Source organism: Phascolarctos cinereus, unplaced genomic scaffold, assembly GCF_003287225.1.
Source record: "Phascolarctos cinereus isolate Bilbo 61053 unplaced genomic scaffold, phaCin_HiC Scaffold_4;HRSCAF=312, whole genome shotgun sequence".
NCBI classification, from domain to species: Eukaryota; Metazoa; Chordata; class Mammalia; order Diprotodontia; family Phascolarctidae; genus Phascolarctos; species Phascolarctos cinereus.
The window spans coordinates 71,698,758-71,706,537 of record NW_027555847.1 but is presented as its reverse complement, the minus strand read 5'-3'; the positions used below and the strand labels follow the sequence as shown (position 1 = coordinate 71,706,537).

The window sequence follows — 7,780 nt, the reverse complement described above, 5'->3', positions numbered from 1 at the left end:
CCTGGAGACCTCTAAGATTGAGATTTTACACCTTATCTCAGGAACCAGACTCACTCTGATGGTGAAAAAAAATCTTGGGCTGGGAGGAGGCCTCCCCCCCCCCCCCCCCCCCCCCCGGCCTCACAGCAGGGGGCCCCACAGGCTGGTCTGGCCGGTCTTTCTCTTTCACTTTTCTTCTCTCAGGCTGGCATGCTGCTGGGTGGAAAGCTCTGTGCCTGGGGCTGACGGGTATGAAAAAGCAAAATCTCCAAATGGAATTATGAGTAGTGTCCTTATGAGATTGATTCATTCAGATATTTCAGAAAGCCCACCTACAAAGAGAAACACACCAGCTCCTGTGATTCAAATTTGATCCATATAGGCTATTTCTTGTACAAACTACTAAACGTTATCAGCTGCTCTTCAAATGGCTACTCAAAGGAAGCACTTGGTAAAAGACTTCAATCCTCAAATTACCTGTTACATCTATAAAGGGTGTCTCATCAAGCCAACTACAGTGACAGAGTGTCTCCACACCTTTTGTAAAACTTGCGTAGTCCAACACAAGTGTGGCAATCAGGTCCATGAGACAACTCCATTAGAAATGTTATGACTGGACAATATGTTAGAGAAAATTATGTTTAGCTGGTTCCTATCCTACGAGAACAGCAACTTAAGCGTGAGACAGAATTCTGGAAGAAAAACAAGCCTCAAGAAAATGGACAAGACTAAACTTCAAAAGCTGACAAACCCAAAGTAGAAGAAGGTGATGAAAATCAAGATGATAAGGACTTTCATAGAAGTGAACCACAAACTGCCACCTGTCTCAACTGCTTACATAATAATGGGCAATCAGGGTCCAATGTGGTGATGGGTGACTGTGGGAACTATTAAAAAAATTCTAAGTTTAAAGCTAAAGCTTCCAAATTCTTATGAGCTGGCTATACTAAGCAATAGTGAAATTATGGGGAAGGACCACATTATGGAATTCATCTATATGACAAGATGGCAACTAAGAGGTGAAAATTTTTGGAGTCTGAACTGCTCAGCTTCACAACTCTGCTCACAGGATGACCCTTTTTTTTTTTTATCAGTTTTACCCCATGGCATTGCAGTATCAACCCAGAATTTATTTTGGTTAAACGAAAGGGCATAAATCCCCCCAAGAGGAATCCTGCACTATTTGTTTACCCATCTACAGATTGCATAATGAATGGATGTGTTAGACTAGGGGACACAACTAGAATTTCCACATGCAAATATGAACATTGTCTTTCTTTAAATTGTCAACTGCATCTTTGTTGTTTCTGTTGAGAACAAACCAAGTGCCATTCTGCTACTGAAATCTCTGCATAAAATACCAGTGATGTCCAACCATTGCATTGCAAGTCATAGCTGAAACCAGTCCAGTGTATCACCAAGATTCAACCTACTGACTATTTTGTTCACCTGTTCCAAGACTGTGCTGATACCAATGGTGATTATACTAGTAAATGGCAGTGCTCAGTCTTTGAGGTGTTGTAGTTTTCACCTATTTCCTATATTATTGATTGCTGTTTAAAATGATAATATTGTATGAGAACTTAATGATTATATCTTGGAATTATTTTGTATAGAAAATATACTTAGAAAAGTGGGTACCATGCCACTGCACTGTTCTTGTTAAAAATTACCATGTGTACAAGTAGAGTTTCCTCATGTACAAGGGTCCTATTTTTCAGTGAATATTAATTATTCTTCAGATAAGATTAAAATACAGCATGATTATAGTAATTTTTAGTTGTCTAAATAGAAATGTACCAGTAGCTCTGGATAGTATTTTTTGGTTTCCTGGGTGCAATTTTATATAATACATAAAAACTGAAATGAGATTCATAAATATTCAGGACATTGGCAGCTGATCATATTTACAAAGTGAGTGTGTAATTAAAGTTATTATTCCCTCCATAATGCCTTATGGACAAGCAGGAGCTCTGATGTGAAGCTACATTGTATTTCCCATTTTATATATGTCTCCCTTTATTCAAGTTAAATTATATTTTGAAAAAGTTGGCCTTGCAAAGAGTTATGATGACTTTAACATTAAATGTTAGAATTTGTAGTCATCAAAAAAAACCTTATTTATGTCCTGCTGAAATCACTTTATTTTAATTAAAATCCATTTCCTCTAGATGTAGGATTCAGCCAAAATGGCCCCAAACCCCTAAAAAAGACCTATTATGTTCTACCTCACTCTGCAACCTAAAGCCTTCTTTCCTTGTTAAATATTTGCCCATCCTTTAAAGCCTGACTTGAACACCACTTAATCCATGGAACTTTGCCTGATTCTAACTTTAAATAGATGCTTTTCATTGTTAAACTTCATATACTTGATTTGTACCTCTTTAATGCATTTATACATTAGACTGGATTCTACCTCTCTATCTATCTATCCGTCTCTCTTTCTATGTCATCCCATCTCTGGCACTTACTAGTTCTGAGACAATCACTGAACCTCACCTTCCTCACCTATAAAATGGTGTGATCAATGCTAGTAGTACCAGTAAAGGTAACATGTCATAGTACAGAGGTTTGAGTCAGGAAAGACCTGAGTTCCTACATCAGACACATTAACTGTGGGAACCTGGACAAGTTATTTAATCTCTGTTTATCTCAATTTCTCCATCTGTGAAAAAAGGGTAACAGTACCTATCAGAACTGTTGTGATAATCAATTAAGATAATATATGTAAAGTTTTTCAGAAAACTAATATGCATTAGTATCATGTTTTAATTAATAATAATAGCAGTTATCATCATCACCACCATCATCATCATCATCATCATCATCATCATCATCCTCATCATCATTATCCCCTACTTTCCAGCCTTGCTCTGAGGATCAACTGAGTTAATTATGTGAAAAATACTGTAATTCATTATTATCAGCTTTGGATCAAATTAACTAAGTTATGTCAAGTTCTTTACAAACTATACAACTTGGAAATACTCTTTCTCTTTTTTTAATTGGACAGGATGAGTGTTTTATCTAAATTTTGAATCTCACCTCAGTGCCTAACCTACTGCTCTGCAAATAACAGTTGTGGAAAAGATATGTTTGTTGGATTGAATTGTCTTATTGACCCTCTTCTCCCATCTTCATTTCTAATCCATTTGCTATTATCACCAGTCTTCCCACCTCTCCCTCAGATTTGATAAAGTGCACACCTGAATACCTTTTCTTGATTAGTACTATTCTACTGATTCCTTCCCTACTGCTTTCAAAAATGCCTGAATCCCCCATACTAAAGTCAAAACAACAACAATAACACCTTTGCTGGACCCTTGAAAGTATTCAAGTCCAATACTCTTATTCAACAGAAGATGAAACTGAGGCCCAGAAAGGTTAAATGTCTTGCCCTGATTCATGCATGTATTAAGTGTCAAAGGAAAGGTTTGAATTCAGGTATTCTTAACTCCTGGTCCAAAGCTCTATTCACCACTATATTCAGAATTGTTTCATTCTGTCCAGTTGAATCCCCAGAAAATATAAATGCTTGTTATTTTTTCATAGCTATTCATAAAATAAGGTCTTGGCATTTCCCTCATAAAAAGAATTCATGTGAATAAATATTCTTATCAACTAATCCCTTCTGCCTTCTCTTGACTGAAAGAAAAGACCTGTTAAATTTGACTATCTGAAATAAAAAGTAAACTGAGGACAAAGTTAACAAATCATCTATGATTTAATTTACAAAGCTAGCATTTGCATATTAAACCAGTTCATATATGACTCCTCAGAGATCAGAAACAAGGAGTGATTTACAGAGATGGGTTTTATAACAACAAAATAGAGTAATTGGAAAAATTACAGAAATTACTTTTAGACAAAGCAGGTTACCTGAGTAGTTAGCTTCTCCCAGCGTTTCTTAATCCTATGCCAGATGTCCTTTCATCCAAGTAGTACCTTTTGTAACCAGAAAGTGTACTGGAGAAGAGGAACTTGTGATCAGTGGTTAGTAGGCACCTCCCATCTTCCTTAGAATAGTCCATTTCTCAACTTAGACTCTAGCTCAAGGCAAAAAAAAAAAAAGTGTGTGTGTGTGTGGGGGGGAGTCCTTAACAACCTCTGGCTAACCTTTTTCCAGCTGTAAGAAAAGGGAACAGCCTCTAGTCAACCCATCTTTCTGCTGGAAAGGGAAATTTAGCCTTTTGAAAAACTCTATATTCTTATGATTATTTTACTGTTCTAAGTTATCTGCTACTAAATTATAATCTTGTCAATCTATCTATTCACTAAATCTCTAGGTAACCTAAACTTAAGTTAGTTTGGCTTAGTTTAGGGACAACTGTTCCTGGAGAAGGGAGCCTAATCCTATAATAAAACTAAAAATAAATCAAAGTGATAAAAATAGCTGATTTCTTTTTAACACTCTTCAGCTTTCTTTCATGAAAACCCAGCACATGAAGGGGAAGGTGATTGGGATGGGCAGGAGGCTCACAAGGCCTGGGTTCTAATTCTGATCACATCATTTACTAGGTATGGGATCATGGTTGAAGCTTCAGTTTCCTCCTCTATAAAATGGAGGTGATAATAGCTACCTGTCTCCCTCAGAGATTTTCTTGAGGGTCAAATGAGATAATAGATATGCTAGCACCATATAAATTTTATCCAAGAATGGAAGGTTTTACCATTAACCTCTTCAAGGGAATGTCTGTTTCATTTTTAAAAAAAATAATCTGTCTCTGAAGCTTTTTTAAAATGCAAAGATCCATATGGATGACATCAATTTGAGGGATGGATCAATGCAGAGTATAGCAGAATTTTCATCAGCAAAAAAATGAAGTTTCATTTAGGTGATTTTAACCTTGCAAAGTTTACAAAGAAGTGAACCGAAACTCTGTTGTAAATATGATGCCTTTCCCCTACATATTTGAAATAAAAATTTTAAATTAAACTTTACTTCTAATTCACATTTTGGAAAACACTTTTAAATGGTGGTTCTGCTCCAATTAACTAACTGGATTCCATTAGTAAATATATAGGTGCAGGAAAATAAGCAAGCACTCAAGAACAATGGACTTAATCATTACATGTTTTTCTTCCCAAGCAACAGCTTTGATGAATATTTGAAAGGGCTTTTAGTACAACGGAAGCGTTCCTATAAAGTCTGTAAGAAGCAAGGAGACTGCCAGAAGGAAACCCTGCATGGCAACAAATGCCTTCATGTAAATACCCATCACCTTGCTCCCACTCTCTGCCTCCTGAAGAATTAAAGTGCACAGATTGATTTAGAGGGTATTGGGACAACATCCCATGTCTCAAATTATATTCTGTCAATACATAAAATTATACACTTCTTTTGGCTGATGGTGGATTGAAAACCCCTGCCAAATATAGTTTTAATCATCTATGTTGTATTTCCCCTCTTAGAGGCATACATCCCTATGGGAGAGTAAACTAATTAGGATGTCAGTCACAATTTAGGGAGAATTAGTTTAATTGATTGCTTTTATCTTTATCCACTGCTCAACTTAAAGGCTAAGGAAATAGGAGATTTGAAGGAGTGGACCAAAGGAGAAAAGAGGTGACATCGATTCAAAAAAGCATGGCCAATGCAGGTGGGGCTGAAGTGAATATTATATCATTAGTAGTCAAAGGGCATAAGGTACCTAAGGGGGAAGACCAGCCATTGCCTACTTGTTGTCCACTCTGGTTTCCAACTAGAAGATTGGAATAGGACACAGAAAAAGACATGAGGTATCAAGGCCCAGGTTAATATACTATGTGATTCCTCTACCCTAATAAAATCCTACATATTTTTCATCATCCAAAACACACTTACAACAGGGCAGTATCCTCAGCATAATTTCAGCATCCCTTCTCCTGTCCTTCTTATCTCCCATTTACTTTTTCCAGTGGTTTAGAAAGAATGCATGGCAGGTGGTTGACTGAGAAACATTGTCTATGTAACCATTAGTTGCTTTTACATATGAACTCAACAAGGTGTATGCTCCCTCCACTGACATTGAGAAAACACACACACACACACACACACACACTCACTCACTCATTCACCTTTTTAAACTGAGCATTTCTTGTGAGTGTTCCCATATATACTCCATTAAAGATTTATCCTGAATATAAGAGCACTTCTAATGTACTTTTTTCTATCTTAATGATACTAGTGTAGTATTCAGGCTATTTCTAATTCTCATTCTGCTACCAGCTAACTCCAAATGCTCTCCTATTTATACCTATCTCCATTGGTTTCTTTCACTCTACTTTTTACTAAAAACATAACACATCTGCTGGTCATGTCTTGTCACAACCTGCTTGTACAACCTGTTTAAGGTCTGAATTCTCCAAAGAGCAAGGTGATGAAATAGAGCTGGCCTCACAGTTAGGAGGACTAGGTGACCTGGATTAGCTCTGTCTCTGACATATACTGGCTGTGGGCATTAGATTGTAAACTCCTTGAGGACAGGGAATGTCTTTTTATACATCTGTCTGTCTGTCTCTCTTTCTCTTTCTCCAGGTGGTTAATAAATATTTACTGTTTGATTGATTTGGGACATGTCACTTAAGCTAGATATCTGGGAGCTCCTTCCTGATCCTGTTAGTGTTTAAGGAAAGTACCCAGAAAATTCTGATCATTTCTCACCTGGCTGCTTTCCTGGACTCCATTATCTCAGAAACTCACTGTTTTTCAAGATAAAACCAACTCTGAAACTCAGATCATTTCCTATTCTGGCTGCAGAACTTCATCATGCCCCCATACCAGGTTAACACCCCCACCTTACCCCCACGCTATTTTCTGCCTTTTTTAAGAGATGTGTTTTCTTCCCCATTACATCGTGAGCCCCCTTACAGCAGTAACTGTCTTATTCTTTCTTTTTATCTCCAGTGATTTGCATAGCGCCTAATACGTAACACGTGCTTAACAAATGTTTATTGATTTTGAATCTGACCCTCAGGTCTCAGTGTTCCCAAACATCTCTGTAAGACTAGAAGCCGTATAGAAGTTGCCAATCTACATCAATAAAAAAGATTGCCTACCAGGAACTCCCTACTCCAAAGAAATGTCTTTAAAAAAATTCAAAATATGCATGATTTGCCTTTATATTACTTCCCCAGAACAATGATATTAAAAATAGGAGCTTCTGACAGAGTGAGCAGGTTGAGATAACTATCCAATTTTTTTCTGTGAAACTCAGTTTATATTTTCTATGCAATTCAGTTTCCAGTCTAGATTGTGGGAGGATAGTTATACCATATGTCAATAGACGGAAGTCTGGAGGATGTTGCTATTCTGTGTCAGGAGGGAAATAAGCTGAGTTTTAGATGTGTTAATTTTGAGATAATTATGGAGCATGTGATTAAAGACAATCTCATGCTGTCCTCCCCTCGACCCCTCCTCTGTGTCTTTTCTTTAGGCTGTCCTTCCTGAAGTGGGTTACCTTGAGCTGAGTACAATACTGTAGATTTTTTCTGACCAAGACAAATGAGAGCAGAATGACCACCTCACTAGCTTACCACACTTACCTTTCACAACACAGTCTAAAATAACATTGCCTTCTGGAGTTGCCAATTATACTGTTGGGTTCAGGTAGATGTGGATTCAGATTCCTCTTCTAAAATGTTCAAGCTTCATGACATTGGCTAAGACGTTTAGTCTTTCTAAGACTGAGTTTTCCAAACTGTAAAATCAAAATACTGATACCCATATCTCCTGCTTCATAAGGTTGTTAAGAAGGTTAAATGATATAAAGCGATATTTAAACCTTATACAAACACCACTTTTTATCATGAAAATCAATAA

General features: G+C 37.0%; 1 pseudogene; it reads left to right on the top strand.

The window, feature by feature from the left end:
• Window positions 1-406: 406 nt before the first annotated feature.
• Window positions 407-1,121, top strand: LOC110204839 (polycomb group RING finger protein 5 pseudogene; annotated as a pseudogene).
• The last annotated feature ends 6,659 nt before the right edge of the window (window positions 1,122-7,780 follow it).